Here is a 21,897-nt window from a genome sequence, read left to right as displayed (position 1 = left end):
CATACTAGCAAGCTGGGGACGAGAGACTGACCCCAGACTGACTCCCGACTCACCCAGACTGACCGCGACTGACCAACTGGCGAGTTCATCGCGTCCCTTAAATGCACATGAACAGGCAACCTTTCCACTTTCCCTCCCTGAGGGAGACACCAAAGCTGCGATTGCCACAGCGGCGCCACCGACAGAAACGGAGGGCGACTGCTTCACACTACGCGCTGCGACGCGCTCTTCAAAACAGCAATTTTTACCACGGCTCACTTGTCACAATCCACTTCAATGACCGATTGGAACGATCAGTTACCTTCGTCCGCGTTGGACTTAGCGGATAACATTTTTCCATTTTCCCTGTATGCCGTATAAATCTTCGAAATCGTGCCTCTTGAGGCGAAAAACACTTCAGCTCCCTTGGTTAAGAAAGCATTCGCTATACGATCACCAACAATTTGGACACGTTCGAACGCCCTAAGCTCCGACATAATACATTCACAACTACACATAACACCGTTCTGAACATGGCTGACATTTGCAAAGTATTGAGAACATTGCACAGGTGCAGTTCGATGTCAAATACAACAGTGCAACTTGCAGGTTCGGTTAACATTTGCCTTAATGTTCAGTCATGAATTTCTCGCGGTTTTTCGATATTTTTGTCGACGCCCTGTGCACTGGCGCCTGAGAACCCTTCTGGAACGTCACAGTGCAGCGAATTGGCTTCTCTTGATGTTGAGAATATGCTTGGTGTCCCCTCGCACAGATACACCAAGAAACTTTAAGGAGAATGCTGGAGATATATGGATATGGTGTCTGTTCTTTTTGGCAATATCGGCCATGACCTTCTTATTCTGTGCGGATGCACATATATTCCTCGAACTCTTACGGGACTTGGTAAGAATGTCTTCCACGAGTAATGAGTGTGTTAGGGTGGGACACTACGAATGTAGTGTGTGGACATACAAGGTAACAATGTGCGTCTCAAGGGAAGCGTGCGCGAGATAGTCCCTGCAGTCGCACTACCCTATGTGCCCTGGTGGCTCATATGGATAGAGCGTCTGCCATGCAAGCAGGAGATCCCGGGTTCGAATCCCGGTCGGAGCACACATTTTCACCTGTCCCCGTTGATATATATATCAACGCCCGTCAGCAGCTGAAGGTATTAATATCATTCTAATTTCGAAGCTGGAAACTCGCCCTGACTTTGCAATACAGTCTAGGCAATTCAGTAGCTATTATCGCAGATCAGGCCACTGCCCAAAGTGTTCTGCAAAGAACTGTCAGTGATTCCTTAACACAGATCAACCCCCTCATTACTTTCAACACTCACACTGTTGCGTAGGCACGGTTAAGTATTTATCTTCCTATGTTGCTGAAATAGTTTAATATTGTCTTTTTCTCCGTTAATTCTCCGCTGCATCACAAACGTGCCATGGATTCTGGCTAATTCACGAGAAGAGCGTAAGAAGTAATGGTAGAACATTACCAGAATATTAACGCGTGCACTGATTTTGTTGATTATATTGTTGTTATTGAAACACAGTTTATTATCTGATCACTAAATGGTATATTGTTGTACTAAAAGCCCAGCTCTTGGCCAGAGCAACCTAGTGCACAACCATCAAAATCCTAATATCAGTTGAAGAATGAAAGTTAGTAAACCTTCATGAAATGATTTTATTTTATCCATGTTGGTTGGGAACACTGCAGCAGTTTTCGTAAATTACACTGTAGTAAATACTGCAACCAGCCACATGTTTTCTTGAAAATATTTTGATATACCATTACTAGTTTTGGGCCTGAGCTCATCATCAGATGGCAGAATCCGCAGCTCGTGGTCTCGTGGCTAGCGTTGCTGCCTCTGGATGACTGGGTCTCGCGTTCGATTCGGGTTGGGGATTTTCTCCGCCCAGGGCTATATTGGGCAGTGTAAAAAAAAATTGCACTGTGTAAAAATTGGGACTCTGTACGGCCGCTGATGACCGCGCAGTTGAGCGTCCCACAAACCAAACATCATTTTCAGATGGCACCGTCGACTTCCTGCAAGTTTTACATTTGTGTCCCAAAACACAACAAATTTTTTGTGACGCATAGTCTACAAAAGATTTTTCATTTTACATTTGCGTCCTAAAATTTTACAATGTTTTTGTGATCACATAGTTTCACAGCTATAAATGCTCTATATATTGTACTTGTTTCCTGAAAAGCCCTCCTTTACATATTACAAGAGTGAGGTTTGGTTTTCTTTCACAATCCATACTAGTCTATAAACTCAACTAAAAACAAGATGTTGATTTGGTGTGCCAAAACATATGATATATGCACAAATATGTTACACTTCTGGAGTTACTTCAGATATACTTCTACATAGTAAAGATAATTTTATTAAGTTAGACATTTAATAATTTAGGTTTTAAAGATACTGGTAATGGCCAATGAAGAAAAAAAAATGGCTCTGAGCGCTATGCGACTTAACTCTGAGGTCATCAGTCGCCTAGAACTTAGAGCTAATTAAACCTAACCAACCTAAGGACATCACACACATCCATGCCCGAGGCAGGATTCGAACCTGCGACCGTAGCGGTCACTCGGCTCCAGACTGTAGCGCCTAGAACCGCACGGCCACTCCGGCCGGCGCCAATGAAGAAATTTAACTCTGTCAATTAATTGTTTCTTTCATTTCAAATTACAAAAGCGGTATGAAATTTGGTTTTTTAATACTAGTTGATCATTCAGTATGCAGTCATGTTTATTCTGAATGTGTCTGGACATTTCTAATTCCTCTAACAAATTGATCTGTAATCCTTTTTCGGCAAAATGTATGTCTAAGAATTCTTCGATGCTTATGACTGTGTTTCCTTGTTTGGTCAAGTTCAAATGGTTCAAATGGCTCTGAGCACTATGCGACTTAACGTCTGAGGTCATCAGTCGCCTACAACTTAGAACTAATTAAACCTAACTAACCTAAGGACATCACACACATCTATGCCTGAGGCAGGATTCGAACCTGCGACCGTAGTGGTCACGCGGTTCCAGACTGAAGCGCCTAGAACCGCACGGCCACACCGGCTGGCTTGGGTCAAGTGAGTAGGGAAAGTTGACTTATTGAAATTGTTGAGCCTGAGAGCATCCATGTGTTCCCAGAATCGTTCATTGATACTCCTACCTGATTAGTCAATGTAAAATTTGTGGCACACACAACTTAGTTTATAAATGTCAAACGTATGGTGTACTTCAGTTTTTAAATCTAAGCTATGAACAACTGTAACAATTTTTGTGGGCTATTATAAGATGGCTTTGTAATGTTGCCTAGTTATTCTGCTAGCCAACATTTACATAAATCATTTAGAAACTTCCTTCTTCAGTGCCAGTTTAACAGTAAACTAAAAAATAATATATAACAAACGCTATGTGGGTGATACATGTATCTAATTTGATGGATCAGTAGAACAAATTGATCAATATGAAAAAGAGCTTAACAAACTGCACCAAAACAAACATTTATTACTGTGTACCGACTCAGTTAATCAATCTCCGTATGCGGTCATAACTTTCAGTCTTTCGTGTGCGCTATGTGGCCCAGTGTTTAGCACACTCGATTCGCGTTAGGGAGGACGACAGTTCAAATCCCCCGATGTTCATGCAGATTTACGTTTCCCCTGATTTCCCTAAGTCGCCTCAGCCCAATACCGGATGGTTCCTCTGACAGGGCAAGGCCAATTTCCTTTCCCATCCTTTCGTAATCCGGGATTCTGCTCCGTCTGTAATAACCTCACTGTCGACGACACGTTAAATTCTAATCCCCCTTCTTTCGTGTGCAGTACACCCTCTGACGGTTCTGTAATGTGTCTTTTTTCAAATAATTACGAGCTCTCGCAGCACGTATACAAACTCTGTTACACATAGATTCCATCGCACACATTGACAGCGTTCGTGTAAGACGCTGAATTCAGAATCCCACAGAAGTTTTTAGTTGAAGTAGTTTTCTGGGCACCGTCTAAAATGGTAGACATTCTGAGATCAAGGGACTGACAACGGGTAATTTACTTCCGCGAAAAGCTGGAGTTCGTAACATAGCTTTGTCAGAATGGAACGATTCACATGGGAAAAGGGTTGCAATCAACTCCGACACTGCGGCAGACTTTCACAACCCGCCCCGTTTGCAGTTGCCGTGCAGTGTAGCAGGCGCATTGTCAAGAGGAGCTCGTACAACCTGGTGGTACCTAAAACAGAGGGGAAGAGCACAGCAAGCACAAACGTATGCGACACCTTACCTTGAGCAGTAGCGCCGCCGTGAAGATCAGTTGACTGTTGCTGTATTTTAGTTACCTGTTCTGCTGTCAGTGTAGGGTTACTCATGAGGTCAGCTTCTTTTCTTCACAATACAGTCAATAGAATTGCAGGGGGCAGGAAACTCTTAGTGCTGTTTTTACCCCTAAATTTACTTCCCTACTATTTGCCACAACTTACTTGTTTTACGTTCCTTATTATTAAAATGGACTTTTAGGACCCTCTTACATCTGTACAAACAGTTAACTAGGAGGCTACATTAAAACGGCACCCGTGTCTGCCATACAAGCAGAATTGATAGTTTCCCCACTAGATACGCGACGAAAGTTCTAATGAGGTCAGTATATGTTGGGGGGTCAGTCCTCTGTCAGAGCATTTAGAGGTTAGTTCTTGAAGAGGTGGCCTGCCTACAATTAATGCTTGTACTAAATCAATCAAAAAGTTTGTTAAATGAGCTTCCAGTGGGATGCTACATAACAAACCTTGACTTTCTCCTCCGAAAAGTTTATTTACCCTCTAGCCAATCTCTAATTAATTTTGGAGGGTTAAGGACCTCGTCAGAAACTAAGCTTGATGCTCGATGACTCACTCGTGATTTCGGCTTTTGGGGTTTTGCATGTGATTACCTTTACCCTGCGTTAGATGGATGCAACGATCAGGTCCGTTATAGAACCGCATGTTTGATTTACTTCGGTGAAGTGTAGATTATTTACGAGACTCATCTCATTTTAGCACCCCTTCCCCGTGGGATTTACCGTTCGGTGGTTGTATTTAGGTGGACTTTTGTAAGGATTTTGTGTTCCAATGTGTCTTTATCTGTGTCAGTTTGGAGAATTTACTGTATCTCTTCTTAATCACGTTTGTTTTTTTTATTTTTGACAAACTACGTTCCACTTGATTTCAGTTGACAGATGAAGCCCACGGCTCGGTTTATTACTATTGGTTTCGACAAGGACCACAGCCTCAACTCATTTGTTAGGGCCACTAATACCTTAACTATTTCCGTTTGCACACAGTTTATCGTTTCACATCTGTGTTGCTGAGCGGCGATCTGCACATCGAGAGGCTTCGTTCGTGAACTCTTACTTCTGTACAAACAGTTAACTAGGAACAAGATGGGATGTGGCTGCGGGTTGTATTCGCTCCAATATTATGGCTGAATGTTCTGTACTGTATACAATCAGCAACTCTGTGTGTCTGTGAAGCCTCTATTAAAGCGGAAAACGTGTCTGCCATGCAAAAAGAATTGACAATTTTCCCACCAGATACGAGACGAAAGTTCTCATGTGGCCTGCCTTGATTGAGGATCAATCCTCTCTCAGTCTTCCATTGCAATGGAAATTAACTCGATTACTAAATCTGATACAGATGAAGCCATACTAGCCGACGAAACGAAAACCCTTAGTACGAATATCGTGTAGTACGGCGAAATCCTGGAACTTCTGCCAGCACAATGTAAACCTCAGTTTCGCAGACGACAGGTAACATCAATCAAACAATATCTATATATAAATTCATCGTGATTTAAATGATAGTCGTATAATTAAAAGATCTCTTGAGCGGGAAAATTGGACCGTTAACTACCGTAACTAGCTGGAAAGAACACAGATGGTACAAAAAAATATGCTTCTGTAAGAGCCGCATTTTTTGATGACCAAACAGGATATGAAGAATCCTTCTTGTTACCTAAAGGATTGACAGTATCAACTGTGGAGTTGTATGGCGTTCATGAAGCTATTATTTAAGTAGTCTATGTACTAACTGGACGAGTCGCCCATAGCCTATTGCAAGGACAGCCAACACAAAACTGTAGATCCAATGGCACACGATAGATTCAGAAGTCTCAATAGAGCAAAGGATCCCCTTCAAGTGATTCATCTATAGCGCCGCGTGGGGTAGCCGAGCGGTCTAGGGCGCCTTGCACGGTTCTCGCGGCTCTCCCCGTCGGAGGTTCCTCCCTCGGGCATGGGTGTGTTTGTTGTCCTTAGTGTAAGTTAGTTTAAGTTAGATTAAGTAGTGTGTAAGCTTAGGGACCGATAACCTCAGCAGTTTGGTCCCATAAGACCTTACCACAAATTTCCAATTTTTCATCTACAGCGGATACTGGGGCATGTTGTTGTCAGGGATAACGAACACGAGTTATTGTGTTAGTTTTTTGATACTAACCAGTATGTGAACATGTTGTGTTTTAGTGTGGTTTGTGTGCACATTTAACAGTTTATGTTCCTATATGTTATACTCTGAAGAGCCAGAGAAACTGGTACACCTGCCTAATATCGTGTGGGGCTCCCGCGAGCAGGCAGAAGTGCCGCAACACAGGTACATGGACTCGACTAATGTCTGAAGTAGTGCTGGAGGGAACTGAAACCATGAATCCTGCAGGGCTATCCATGAATCCGCAAGAGTACGACGGGGTGGAGATATCTGCTGAACAGAACGTTGCAAGGCATCCCAGATATAATGTTCATGTTTGGGGAGTTTGGTGATCAGCGGAAATGTTTAAACTCAGAAGAGTGTACCTGGGGCCGCTCTGTAGCAATTCTGGACGTGTGGGGTGTCACATTGTCCTGTTGAAATTGCCCAAGTCCGTCGGAATGCTCAATGGACATGAATGGATGCAGGTGATCAGACAGGTTGCTTACATACGTTTCACCTGTCAGACTCGTATCTAGACGTATCAGGGGTCCCATATCACTCCACCTGCACACACCCCACACTATTACAGAGCCTCCACCAGCTTGAACAACGCCCTGTTGACATGCAGAGTCCATGGATTGATGAGGTTGTCTCCATACCCGTACACGTCCATCCGAAACAAGTTTCCAGACATCAGCAACCCAATGTCGGTGTTGACGGAGCCCAGGTGAGGTGTAAAGCTTTGTCTCGTGCAGTCATCAAGGGTACACTAGTGGACCTTCGGCTCCGAAAGCCCATATCGATTATGTTTCGTTGAATGGTTCGTACGCTGACACTTGTTGATGGCCGAGCATTGAAATCTGTGGCAATTTGCAGAAGGGTTGCCCTTCTGTCACGTTGAACGATTCTCTTCAGTCGACGGGGATCCAGTTCTTGCAGGATCTTTCTCCGGCCGCAGCTATATAGGGGATTTGATGTTTTACCGGATTCCTGAACATTTGTGTATTTTGTATAGCGTAGTGACAAATGGCGGACATGATACAGCACAAACTTCACACCGATATATCGTGACCGTACAAAGATTTTCATAGTATGGTCGTCAACTACGCAAAAAGGGAATGGACAATGTTAGTGGGCCTGGACAGCAACATCAAAGGCAAATCTTCTTGGATCCATCAAGGACAGAGGACAGCGCCAGATCAAACAGTATGTAGAACAAAACCAAACAACAGTCGAATCTCAATCAGTTCTTATTTATTTTTCTTTAAGCTACTAGTTTCTGCACTTCACTGGTCATCATTTTATCCGTTTGATTAGTTATGTCGTATCACATATTGGGTTTGTTATGTAACATCCCGCTGGAGGCTCATCTAACAAATTTGATGATTGACAAATAGGTATTTTTGATGGCTTCTTCACAGAGAGCACGAAGAAGCGTCGTTTGTGAGACTTCCTACTTCCGCCTTGTTAACTGCTGGCCAGGGTTTTGAGTCTTACTGACGAAAGTCGGATTCTCTCCTACTTGCAGTCGGTATTCTACACGAACACTTGGATTCATCTTAGAAACATGAGATGCCTTTCACTCTTAGATTTCGGCCTTGGCGTTCTTTTCTCCAGCCAGTGACAGCAGTCTGCTTCCTCATGAGAAATAAGTACCTCACTCGTACAGTTATAATTGGTGGAGACTTCAATCTACCCTCGATTTGTTGGCCAAAATACATGTTCAAAGCCGGTGGTAGACAGAAAACATGTTCCGAAATTGTACTAAACGCTTTCTCTGAGAATTACTTCGAAAAATTAGTTAATGATTCCACACGAATTGTAAATGGTTGCGAAAACACACTTGACCTCTTAGTCACAAATAATCCTGATCTAATAGAGAGCGTCATGAAGAATACAGGGATTACTGAACAGAAGGTCATTGTAGCGAGGCTCAAAACCATATCAACCAAAACCACTAATAATAAATGCAAAATATATCTACACTCCTGGAAATTGAAATAAGAACACCGTGAATTCATTGTCCCAGGAAGGGGAAACTTTATTGGCACATTCCTGGGGTCAGATACATCACATGATCACACTGACAGAACCACAGGCACATAGACACAGGCAACAGAGCATGCACAATGTCGGCACTAGTACAGTGTATATCCACCTTTCGCAGCAATGCAGGCTGCTATTCTCCCATGGAGACGATCGTAGAGATGCTGGATGTAGTCCTGTGGAACGGCTTGCCATGCCATTTCCACCTGGCGCCTCAGTTGGACCAGCGTTCGTGCTGGACGTGCAGACCGCGTGAGACGACGCTTCATCCAGTCCCAAACATGCTCAATGGGGGACAGATCCGGAGATCTTGCTGGCCAGGGTAGTTGACTTACACCTTCTAGAGCACGTTGGGTGGCACGGGATACATGCGGACGTGCATTGTCCTGTTGGAACATCAAGTTCACTTGCCGGTCTAGGAATGGTAGAACGATGGGTTCGATGACGGTTTGGATGTACCGTGCACTATTCAGTGTCCCCTCGACGATCACCAGTGGTGTACGGCCAGTGTAGGAGATCGCTCCCCACACCATGATGCCGGGTGTTGGCCCTGTGTGCCTCGGTCGTATGCAGTCCTGATTGTGGCGCTCACCTGCACGGCGCCAAACACGCATACGACCATCATTGGCACCAAGGCAGAAGCGACTCTCATCGCTGAAGACGACACGTCTCCATTCGTCCCTCCATTCACGCCTGTCGCGACACCACTGGAGGCGGGCTGCACGATGTTGGGGCGTGAGCGGAAGACGGCCTAACGGTGTGCGGGACCGTAGCCCAGCTTCATGGAGACGGTTGCGAATGGTCCTCGCCGATACCCCAGGAGCAACAGTGTCCCTAATTTGCTGGGAAGTGGCGGTGCGGTCCCCTACGGTACTGCGTAGGATCCTACGGTCTTGGCGTGCATCCGTGCGTCGCTGCGGTCCGGTCCCAGGTCGACGGGCACGTGCACCTTCCGCCGACCACTGGCGACAACATCGATGTACTGTGGAGACCTCACGCCCCACGTGTTGAGCAATTCGGCGGCACGTCCACCCGGCCTCCCGCATGCTCACTATACGCCCTCGCTCAAAGTCCGTCAACTGCACATACGGTTCACGTCCACGCTGTCGCGGCATGCTACCAGTGTTAAAGACTGCGATGGAGCTCCGTATGCCACGGCAAACTGGCTGACACCGACGGCGGCGGTGCACAAATGCTGCGCAGCTAGCGCCATTCGACGGCCAACACCGCGGTTCCTGGTGTGTCCGCTGTGCCGTGCGTGTGATCATTGCTTGTACAGCCCTCTCGCAGTGTCCGGAGCAAGTATGGTGGGTCTGACACACCGGTGTTAATGTGTTCTTTTTTCCATTTCCAGGAGTGTATTTAAAATAGCAGATAAAAGTTCGCTTGACGCCTTTCTGAGAGAGGGTCTCCATTCCTTCCAAGGTAATTACGTAAGTGTAGACCAGATATGGTTCAAATTCAAAGATATAGTATCGACAGCAATAGATAGATTCAAACCACATAAGTTAATAAGAGACGGGACTGATCCATCATGGTACACAAAACACGTCAGAACACTGTTGCAGAAGCAATGAAAAAATCATGCCAAATTCAGAAGAACGCAAAATCCCCAAGATTGGCTAAGTTTCACTGAAGCTCGAAATTTTGTGCGGACGTCAATGCGAGATTAAACATTGTCTCAAAATATGGTAGAAGACCCAATGAGATTCTGGTCGTAGGTAAAGTACACAAGTGGCAAAAAAAAAAAAAAAAAAAAAAAAAAATGGTTCAAATGGCTCTGAGCACTATGGGACTTAACTTCTGAGGTCATCAGTCCCCTAGAACTTAGAAGTACTTAAACCTAACTAACCTAAGGACATCACACACATCCATGCCCGAGGCAGGATTCGAACCTGTGACCGTAGCGGTCACGCGGTTCCAAACTGAAGCGCTTAGAACCGCACGGCCACACCGGCCGGCACAAGTGGAAAAAAAACAGTCAATACCGTCAATGGAAATGTTACCGATGATGGTGCCACTAAGGCGGAGTTACTAAATACAGTTTTCCGTAATTCCTTCACGAAAGAAGACGAAGTAAATACTCTAGAATTCGAAACCAGAACAGCTGTTAGCATGAGTGACATAAAAGCAGATATCTTAGGTGTTGCGAAACAACTCAGAAAGGCAAGTCTTCCGGTCCAGATGGTATCCCAATCTGATTCCTTTCAGAGTATGCAGACACAATAGCGCCTTCTTAGCAATTATGTACAACCGCACACTTAACGAAAGGTCTGTTCCTAAGGATTGGAAAGTAGCACAGGTCAGACCAATATTCAAGAGAGGAATTGAATTACAGACCCATATCACTGACCTCAATTTGCAGTAGGATTTTGGAGCAAATACTGTACTCGAACATTATGAATCACCATGAAGAAAATGGCTTATTGATACATAACCAACATGGATTCAGAAAATATCGTTCTTGTGCAACACAGCTATCTCTTTATTCCCATGAAGAAATTAGTGCTGTCGACAGGGGATCTCAGATCGATTCCATGTTCCTAGATTTCCAGAAGGCTTATGATACTGTTCCTCACAAGCGACTATTAATCAAATTGCGTGCGTATGGAGTATCGTCTCAGTTGTGTGACTGGATTCGTGATTTCCTCTTAGAGAGGTCACAGTTGTAGTGATAGACGGCAAATCATCGAGTAGAACAGAAGTGATATCTGGCGTTCCGCAAGGTAGTGTCATAGTCCCTCTGCTGTTCCTGATTTACATAAATGATGTAATTGATAATCTGAGCAGCCCCCTTAGATTGTTTTCAGATGACGCTGTAATTTACCGTCTAGTAAAATCATCAGACGATCAATTCCAATTAGAAAACGATCTAGAGAGAATTTCTGTATGGTGCGAAAAGTGGCAATTGGCACTGAACAAAGAAAAGTGCGAGGTCATCCACGAGGGTACTAAAAGAAATCAGATACATTTTGGGCATACGATAAATCGCACAAATCTAAGGACTGTCAATCCGACTAAGTACCGAGGAATTACAATTACGACCCACTTAAATGGGAAAGACAACATAGACAATATTGTGGGGAAGGCGAAACAAAGACTGCCCTTTGTTGGCAGAACACTTAGAAGATGCGACAAACCCACTAAAGAGACAGCCTACATTACACTTGTCCGTCCTCTGCTGGAATATTGCTGCGCGGTGTGGGATCCTTACCAGGTAGGATTGACGGAGGACATCGAAAAAGTGCAAAGAAGGGCAGCTCGTTTTGTGGTATCGCGCAATAGGTATGAGAGTGTCACTGACATGATACGCGAGTTGGGGTGGCAGTCACTGAAACAAAGGAGGTTTTCTTTGCGGCGAGATCTATTTACGAAATTTCAATCACCAACTTTCTCCTCCGAATGCGAAAGTATTTTTTTGACACCCACCTACGTAGGGAGAAATGATCATCATAATAAAATAAGAGAAATCAGAGCTCGAACGGAAAGATTTAGGTGTTCCTTTTTCCCATGCGCCATTCAAGAGTGGAATGGTAGAGAAGTAGTATGAAAATCGTTCGATGAACCCTCTGCCAGGCCCTTAAGTGTGAATAGCAGTGTAACCATGTAGATGCAGGTGTAGGACTATGGTAAGTTCACGCTGCCAAGATTGATAGGAGAAGAGAGTAATGAGACAGTGTTAGGCTGAAACGCAGCGCGCCTTTTACGTGTCGCTTCCATTAATAATTTGAATATGCTTATCATTCTAAGGCTAACAAGGGAGAAATTCGGTTTGGAAAATATTATTGATGCCATAAAACACGGAAACTGGCAGTAGGGTGGTCGGTGTAATTGGCATGTCACTGTTCGTTAACTCGGTCACTGTTTTTAATGGATTATGAATATCTGGGGAGTGTGCGAATGTGCAGAGCAGCGGAATCGAGACTCAGTGACAGGAAATGCTTTGGCGAACAGGTCGGTGGCCGGTGGACGGGACCGCAGCCGGGAAGAGAGGGTTCGCAGGCGCCGGCGTGTTTATGCTTATATGTTTAAGAATAAGTGTGAATACTGAGCTGAATCATTGTTTACGTCCGAAACCCTCTACAACATGAAGTTGTAGGATTTTAATCTATATCCTGGAAGATATTAGCCATCAGCTAAACATCTTCAGCAACATATTACTCCGGTCAGTTAGTATTAGTCAGAGTGAGATGTTTGTTTTGCAAATGCCTCACTTTAAGAGCTATGGCTAGGACCGTAATTTTCACGTTTCCCATTTAGCTTTGTGCTCAAGCATTAAGAGGTTAGTTCTTAGGGATAGCCTTCCTTCAATTAATCTTGGAGGGTTAAGGGAAAATCTTCACTTCGGGGTTTTGCAAGGTGCGTTTCTTTCTAAAGTTCGGAGGACCTTGTCAGAAATTAAGTTTGGTGTTCGATGGCTCAGTCATGAGTTGGGCTCTTGAAGTTTCTGTATGTGATTATCTTTACCTTACACTACATGGATGCAGCAGAACCGCATGTTTGATTTACTTCGGTGAAGTACGGATTATTTACGAGATTCTTTATACTACCCCTTCCCCGTGGGCTTTGCCGTTCCGTGCTTGTATTCAGTTGGACAAACTGTGAAGATCTTGTGTTCCAACGTCTCTTTATTTGTGTTGTGGAGAATTTACTGTACATTTTCTTTACCATGTTTGTATTTTTCTGTAGCATTTTTAACAAACTACAGTCAAAGTAGACCCATACTTGATTTCAGTAGATAGATGAATCCCACAACTCAGTTTATTACTACTGGTTTTGACAAGGACTACAGCCTCAACTCCTTTGTTAGAGCCACTAATTCCTAAATTATTTGCGTTGCACACAGTTATTCACTTCACATTTGTATTGGTAATGGGCGATCTGTACATTGAGGGGCTTCTTTCGTTACAGACCAGATGAACTGTTTACAATTAACCATAGTCCAGAGCCGTCGTGCATTAAGTTGTGCGACATGGTTGGAATCTTGCAATATACGTAATTAGATTTCATGTATTAAATATTGTGAGTTTTACTTAATGGCGCAGTCATAATAATGTACCTTGCAGTTCAGTTATCTCACACAATTATGTTTAATATTTTGTAATGGAGTCAGACAAATGTCCTCCTCTTTCTATCATAATGTGCCATAATTGTAATTGGGGAAATCGACTTTACCTAAAACAATAAAATAAAATTTGAGATAATGGACTTGCTTGCGTCTAAATCGTAAGTTTAAGAGAATGCTAGTAACTTAGAATTATATCAGACGTGAACTGGACGTTATCTAAATACAATGAATTTTTTCCTCGATAAAGACTAAACTGTAGCTTTAGTACGGATCTATTGGCTGCAGTTATGCTCTGAAATTGAGACCTCTTTAGATGGACTTGTATGCAAGAGACACTATTTGTGCAATCATCTCGCGTCTCGTGGACTCGTGCAACGTCAAACTTGCCTTATAGGCCTAAGCTCCTAGAAAATATATTTGTACTTCTGCTTTTGGCGGACATGGCGTTATCTGATGGAAACGTGCGTTATTACGAGCTTAGGGAGCCATAGAAGGACCATGCAAAAAATTACTGGCTTGGGATGAAGAAAACAGTAAAAAGTCTTGTGTGATTGTATCAATCAGCAAAATGTAAGTAAAATTATCAGAATCAACTGGAATTTCAATTACAGATGTTGATGTAAGTGTAAATGCCGATAGCTAAAGGCACACAATGTGTTACCATTATATTACTGAGGTACAAACGACACGTAGTTATACACTAATTATAGTTACAAAATGTATGGAGAGAAAGTATAAGACTTTATAAAAGAAGAACATGGGATACTACCATGCCAACAAGGGTCTGTACACACACTGAATTAGACAAGTTAAAGAATTTGCGATTCAAGTACAAGACTCACGAATGACAATCATTTGCAATTCCACAACCATGAGATGGCCAGATTGTGGCTTTAGTTTTAATCGATAATTAGTGATAGTTTGTTAATCTGGCTGTAGTCAGTGCTAGCATAATTATCGGAGAAATTAATGCAGGAGACATAATGAGTTTGTAGATTAGAGTCGCTGACATTAAAGTGCTTATGAGGGCATCAATGTGACAGCCAACAACAAGAGGAAACAAACGACTACGGTTCAGCTTCTAAAAACACACATTCCAGTACTAAATGAATAATGAAATGAAGCTGTAAATATTCCTGAAAAATGAGCATTAATATGGTGTGCATTCTATGATGAAATATCTCCATCATACCAAACTGCTTCTATCCGTACCACAGTTTTCTTCAGTTTATTAATGTAGTTAAAAAATTTCTTTGTAATCTGTGTTTTTTTTATTCTTTTTAACTGTCCACACGATTTTAGCAGTCTCTTCCTCATTTTATCTGTGATTTTTCTGTATATAAATCTTCATTTCTCCTTTTAATCCATATGCTTTCGCTGTTTTTCTCGGGATATAGAATTTTTCCTAGTATTTTCCTCTCCCTTTTCTTAGTTCTCTTAGTTCGCCTTACTTATTCAGTGTTGGGCACACTGATCTATATGTTGCTGGTGTCCTAATAACTTAATTATAATGTCTTCGCATGGGTGGATATTGATTTCTTATTGTAGTAGTTTTATGTTAATTTGCATGAAATTCTAATTTCTTTACTCTCTCTTTATTTGTTGTGTTATCCAGTTCATTGGTTTGGATTAATTCCCCGAGGTATTTAAATTTATTAACTCTTTTAATTTTTGCATACTTTGTTTTCATAAGTTTTTCTCTATTGCGTTTGTGTTTTATATACTCGGTTTTCTCTCTCGTGTAATATATCAAACATAACAGTTGCGTCTGTTCGATTTTTCAGCTATCACTGCTGCATAATCTGCTAAGATTAAACACTTTACTTCAGATTTGTTCTCTCCTTGCCCTGTGGTTATAACTTTATGCCTGTGTTTTCTAATGTGTTTTCCCATGTTTTTACTATTTTAATATAAACCAAGTTAAAGAGAATCAGGGATAGTCCGCCTCCTTCTCGAACTCCTCTTTTTATTCTGAATGGTTCAGAAATTTCACCTTGAAATTTAATCCTTGATTTTATATCTGTAAGCGTTTGTTCAACAAGTTTCTGTTCTTTTCATCTAACCCTGATTCGTAAAGTATCTGAAATAGTGTTGTCTGTCAACTGAGTTGTAAGCCTTCCTGAAGTCATCGAAAGTAACTATGCTTTTATTTTGTATAGCTCTTACTCTCAAAAAGGTTTTTAAATTAAGAATCTCTCTCCAGATGATCTACCTTTCTTAAATCCTGCTTGGTACTATCCTACATTAGATTCTACTTGTTCCTCTATTCTATTTAGAAGTGCTTTAGACAATATTTTGTATGTTACTGGTAACAATGAGTTACCCCTGTAGTTGTTGGTGTCTGTTTTATCTCTTTTCTTGTGGAGAGGAAGGATCAGTGTTCGTTTCCAGTCGCTGGGTACGATTCCTTTGTCTTTTTAGGGCCTTGTGAATTTTCTAGCTTGCGCATAAGCCTCTTTCAATATTTCTGTTGCTACCCCATCCTCTCCTAGTGTCTGTTATTTTTCAACCAACTGATAATCGTTTCTATTTCTTCTATTGTAGGTGGTTTCGAGGTGGATTTTCCTGTTGCCGTTATTGATATTGTAATCTGAAAATAGGCTCTTAGCAGTTTAATAGATTTGTCAAAATATTAAGCTAGAAGTTGCCAGTTCTCTTTATTGCTTCAAACCATGTTTCCATTTTTATCTTTAAAATATAAACTTGGTGACTGGAATCCTGTTAAATTTTCTTTGAAAGTCTTATAGAAGCCCCTAGTGTAGTTCCTTTTACAGTCTGGATCCATTTATTCTAGTCTGTCTTTGTCATACGTTCTTTTCACTTATAAGTTTTGCCGGTTGTCTGTTTTTCCTTCCGCCTTTAAACTCTTCTCAATATTCACGTTTCTTATTACGGTACCATTTTGTCCGTGCCTTTAGTCGATTGCGAATTGTTTCATCACATAACTCATTCCACCATTTGTGTCTTGGTATTCTTCGTGGCTGACTGTATCATCGTTTCTTTAAATTCTTTCCACTCTCTCATCTTTCTTTTATTTAGTATATCACAGAATTTATACTGGTTTTGAGCGAGAAATTTTGTGTTTGCTTTTGGAAATCTTTTTAGTTTCGCTTTAGGTTTGTTTGGTTGAAACTTGGTCTTTATTTCTGTTAGATCATGGTGTGAGTCTTTGTTTACGCCCTCGCCCACACTGACATCCAAGATTTCTTTGTTATTACTAGTAGTTATTGCCACATGGCCTATTTCATATTCACCTTAATTTGGATTAGGTGATACCCACTTTTTTTCTTTCTTGCAAGTTTTCTGAAGAATGTTGTCATTAATTTTGGTTAAAATTGTTTACAAAGGTCTATGAGCCTTTACCCATTTCTGTTTGTTCTTTCATGTGTAGGGTATTGTCCAACTACCGATTTCAACTTTCTTCTCTTTACCAACTTGTGCATTATAGTCTCCCACTAAAATTTTGATATGTCCTTTTGGTAGTTTGTATGTTTCGTAATCTAGCATTCCCCAAAAATCTTCCACTTTTTCAATGTTTGTTCTGTTATGTTGGTTGATAGGTGCATGTGCCTTTATAAAGGTGTAACTTTTATTGCCTGACTTAAAAGTCAGAAATGAAATTCGTTCTGATGAGGAGCTTAAATTAGTTATTGATTCAGTAAGTTGCTGTTTGGCCATAAATGCTGTCCTTAACATAGTCATATTATTGGTCTTTCTAATGGCTGGTAGAAATTTCTAATAGCTGGTAAATTCTCTACCTACCTGACTCAATCGCATTTTCATCCATGTGTCTTGTTTCTTGAAATTGTATTGTATTGTATGTTAACCGGGGGCCTAGAAACGATGGATAGGCTCCGTCCCCGCCGCAGCCGCAGTGGTCCACAACCCCACGACGACTACCGCAGTCCACTTCACCCCTCCGCTGCCCCACACCGAACCACCCTTTCAAGATTACTGTGCGGTTCGGCCCCCATTTCCTACACAAATTAGAAACGTGTGCTTTCTCTTTTCTTTATTTTCCATTTAAGTAGACTGAGACACAGCAAAGCGTGGGCGGGTGCAGTAGTCATATATAAATGTAACTTATAACGCATAAATGGGCAGAAAGGTCCATTATTTTATGGTTACAACAAAGCAGAACAATCACTGGAAGCCGTCACACCCTTTAAGTATCTGTGAGTATCGGTATGGAGCGATTTAAATCGGGACGTCCACATAAAACTAATTGCAAGGTAGACAGATGCTAGACTACGAATCACTGAAAAAGTCGCCAGGGAGTGTAGTCGGCTAACGAAGGAAGTAGCATAAAAAGACCTTCGTTTGAAGAATACTACAGTGTTGTTCTTCAGCCTGGGATCTGTACCAGATAGAATTAAAAGAGAAAATAGAGATGATCGAAAGAAGAGCAACACGTTTCGTTACAGGTTCATTAAGTAAGCCCGAAAGCGTCACAGGGATACTCAGCGAACTCTTGTAGCAGACGCTACTAGAAAGGCGACTCGCATTATTAAAATTCCGAGAGCATACTTTCCTAGAAGAGATAACCAGTGTTTTACTTACCCCTACGCATATCTCACGAAAAGACCATGAAACTAAATTCGAGTTCACACGGGGCTTTATCAACAGACTGTAGGGAAGCAGCCTACTCACGCCGTATAAAATTCACATCAGTCTTTCCATTGTGTGCCAGCCTAGTCCGCTGTAACTAGCTCTGACGTCATAAATGTTGCGCAATACTTTAAAAATCAAGTAAATAATCTAAAACGTTTCCAGCATGTCAGGAGTAATATTAAATCAATATGTGTTGAATATCAGTTCAGTAACTTGAACCATTTTCGAAATTTGGATGTTTTTCTGTAAAAATCATTGGCGCAACAGAAAAGAGCTAGAAACTTAAAAATTTATATGTAGATTCCTTTTTCATAATAATTTAGTAGAAACAGTATTCTGGATCTCAAAAAATAAAATTTTAGTTGAAATTCATGATTTTCTGGTTTTTGTCTTAAAAATTAAGGAAGCAAGATAGATTAAGTAGGCGAATAAATAAAGCTAGGATGTTTAAATTTAAGTAGAAGGGAGATCCGCTATAATCATAAAGATGTGAGAAGTTTCAACTGAATAACTATAAAACTGTAGCGATAGCGTATCTCCAAAGGGCAAGTTCAGAGCTCGTCTACTGCGTGTGGTGTAATTAAATTAATTATCTCGCCCAAAATATTTGACTTAGCCACGTCAGACTTTTATTATGATTACTTACCTGTGCGCTGATTGCACATTTAAATTGAGAGCTTTATCGCCCATCAGCAAAGGAAGCAATGATTTATTCGATAACTTAAAGCCTTTCAGCTCTTCTACCAAGACTGGGAACAACGACTCCATCAGTGCATAACTGCCGTAGGAAACTACTACATCAAAAACAGTTTTGCATCACCCCAGTTCCCAAAACTCCTAAAGATAGACATTGGCTGTGGATACTGTATTACAGACACAATCCCTTTGACTGTTGAGGGATGTCACCAAACCCGACCAAAGATGTAAACAACCATGCATGACCACCGCCTATTAGTCGGAGGGGGTCCGACAGCCGATCAGTTGCAGTCAATCCACCAGGAAGGAGGTACACGCCTCTTGTTGGCTGTAGTTCAACCATTCCTAGACCGTCAATACAGTGGTTCGATCGCATCCGCATTATTACTTTGTGCCAGGCTGGGCACTCAACAAGGGAAATGTCCAGGCGTCACGGAGTGAACCAAAGGGATGTTGTTCGGACCTGGATAAGATACAGAGAGACAGGAACTGTCGATGACACGCATCGCTAAGGCCGCCCAAGGGCTAGTACTGCAGTGGATGGTTGCTAACTACGGATTATGGCTCGGAGCAACCCTGACAGCAACGCCACCATGTTGAGTAATACTTTTCGTGCAGCCACAGGACGTCATGTTACGACTCGAACTGTGCGCAACAGGCTGCATGATGCGCAACTTCACTCCCGACGTCCATGGCGAGGCCCATCTTTGCAACCATGACATCATGCAGCGCAGTACAGATGGGCCCAACAACATGCGGAATTGACCGCTCAGGATTGGCATCACGTTCTCTTGATCGATGAGTGTCGCATATGCCTTCAGCCAGACAATCGTCGGAGACGTGTTTGATCAGGCTGAACGCCTTAGACACACTGTCTAGCGAGTGCAGCAATGTGGAGGTTCCCTGCTGTTTTGGGGTGGCGTTGTGTGGGGCCGACGTACGGCGCTGGTAACGGCTGTACGATACGTGAATGTCATCCTCCGACCGATAGTGCAGCCACATCGGCAGCATTTGGCGAGGCATTCGTCTTTACGGACGACAATTCGCGCCCCCATCGTACATATCTTGAGAATGACTTCGTTCAGGATAACGACATCGCTCGACTAGAGTGGCTAGCATGTTCTCCAGACATGAACCCTATCGAACATGCCTGGGATAGATTGAAAAGGGCTGTTTATGGACGACATGACTCACCAACCACTCAGAGGGATCTACGCGGCATCGCCGTTGAGAAGTGGGACAATCTGGATCTACAGTGCCTTGATGAACTTGTGGATAGTATGCCACGACGAATACAGGCATGCATCAATGCAAGAGGCCGTGCTACTGGGTATTAGAGGTATCGATGTGTAGAGCAATCTGGACCACCACCTCTGAAGGTCTCACTGTATGGTAGTACAACATGCAATGTGTGGTTTTCTAGAGCAATAAAAAGGAAGGAAATGATGTTTATGTCGGTCTCTATTCCAGTTTTTTGTACAGGTTCCGGAACTCTCGGAACCGTGGTGATGCAAACCTTTTTTTAATATGTTTACTTAGAAGGGGACAGTACTGTTGTTTGCAAAAAAAAAAAGTACTTCGGTAGATAAAAAATTAGCCTCATTACTTTTATCACACACATGGCAGATGTGGATGTTACATTAAAGTAGTATGTTCTTGACTGTACGTTATTAACAAAGTAATAATTCTGACAAAGATATTACTGCTGGTAAACAAAAGATTAGGATCTCTGCACCTGATCTGAATCGATTTCATCCCGATAATGTACTCATTTCATTTCAGTTGGCGCGGGCGCCCCCTACACAGACGCCAGCGCCCCCAGCCTAGGCAGAGGATCCAGACGCGGCCGCTGCTCCGGCTGACTGCCTCGGGTTCTGCGCAATGCGGAGCCCCCGCCCCCCACCCCCTTCCATTGCAACCCTTCGCCCCTCCCCCAACCACGCCCCACCGCCGCACCTCCCACCCCTCCACGCCCCTCCACGCCCCTCCCGCTGGTGACCCAGATTTGTGGACGGTGCGCTAATGAACGTTGCTGACCGCAACAACTGATTACATTTCTGTACTCCGCGCCGCGCCGTGCGGGCTCAATAAAAATGAATCGACTTTGCTCTCGTTTTGCGCGGAACGCGCTGCTCGCTGCTCCAGATGCAAATTACTGCTCTCGGCTCGGGAGATACGAAACTTTATGAATCTGTTACCGACCCTCTGAATACTTTACAAAAACGTTGAGCGCAAGACACAGTGCAGGACAACCTCGTTTGGCGGTCTCGTTATTCGTTGCTATTCACCTACAGAGTAGTAGTACCCGGTAGACAGACCGTTAGAAAGAATTTTCCTTCTTCATTTCTTTCTTACGTATGCAATACCTTTGAGGTTAGTGGATAAGTCTGTAGTGTTTTTGTTTTGCATGTTGGTATTCCTGTTGCTATAGGTTTATTTAGGAGTGATTTAAAATGGAATGATCATATAAATTCGATCGTCGGTAAAGCAGATGCGCTACGGTCGCAGGTTCGAATCCTGCCTCGGGCATGGATGTGTGTGATGTCCTTAGGTTAGTTAGGTTTAAGTAGTTCTAAGTTCTAGGGGACTGATGACCATAGATGTTAAGTCCCATAGTGCTCAGAGCCATTTGAACCATTTTTTTAAAGCAGATGCCAGTCTGAGCTTCATTGGAAGAATCCTAAGGAAATGCAATCCGAAAACAGAGGAAGTAGGTTACAGTACGCTTGTTCGCCCACTGCTTGAATACTGCTCAGCGGTGTGGGATCCGTACCAGATAGGGTTGATAGAAGAGATAGAGAAGATCCAACGGAGAGCAGCGCGCTTCGTTACAGGATCATTTAGTAATCTCGAAAGCGTTACGGAGATGATAGATAAACTCCAGTGGAAGACTCTGCAGGAGAGACGCTCAGTAGCTCGGTACGGGCTTTTGTTGAAGTTTCGAGAACATACGTTCACCGAGGAGTCAAGCAGTATATTTCTCTCTCCTACGTATATCTCGCGAAGAGACCATGAGGATAAAATAAGAGAGATTAGAGCCCACACAGAGGCATACCGAC

At 42.8% G+C, this 21,897-nt stretch overlaps 1 non-coding gene across 1 annotated transcript; it reads left to right on the top strand.

The window, feature by feature from the left end:
* The first annotated feature begins 1,021 nt into the window (after positions 1–1,021).
* Trnaa-ugc (transfer RNA alanine (anticodon UGC)) lies at positions 1,022–1,095 on the top strand. The gene has a single exon. It is a non-coding gene; the product is annotated as a tRNA-Ala (tRNA).
* The last annotated feature ends 20,802 nt before the right edge of the window (positions 1,096–21,897 follow it).

The sequence above is a fragment of the Schistocerca cancellata genome, chromosome 5, assembly GCF_023864275.1.
Source record: "Schistocerca cancellata isolate TAMUIC-IGC-003103 chromosome 5, iqSchCanc2.1, whole genome shotgun sequence".
Lineage (NCBI taxonomy): Eukaryota > Metazoa > Arthropoda > Insecta > Orthoptera > Acrididae > Schistocerca > Schistocerca cancellata.
This window is presented reverse-complemented; position numbering and strand designations above follow the sequence as displayed.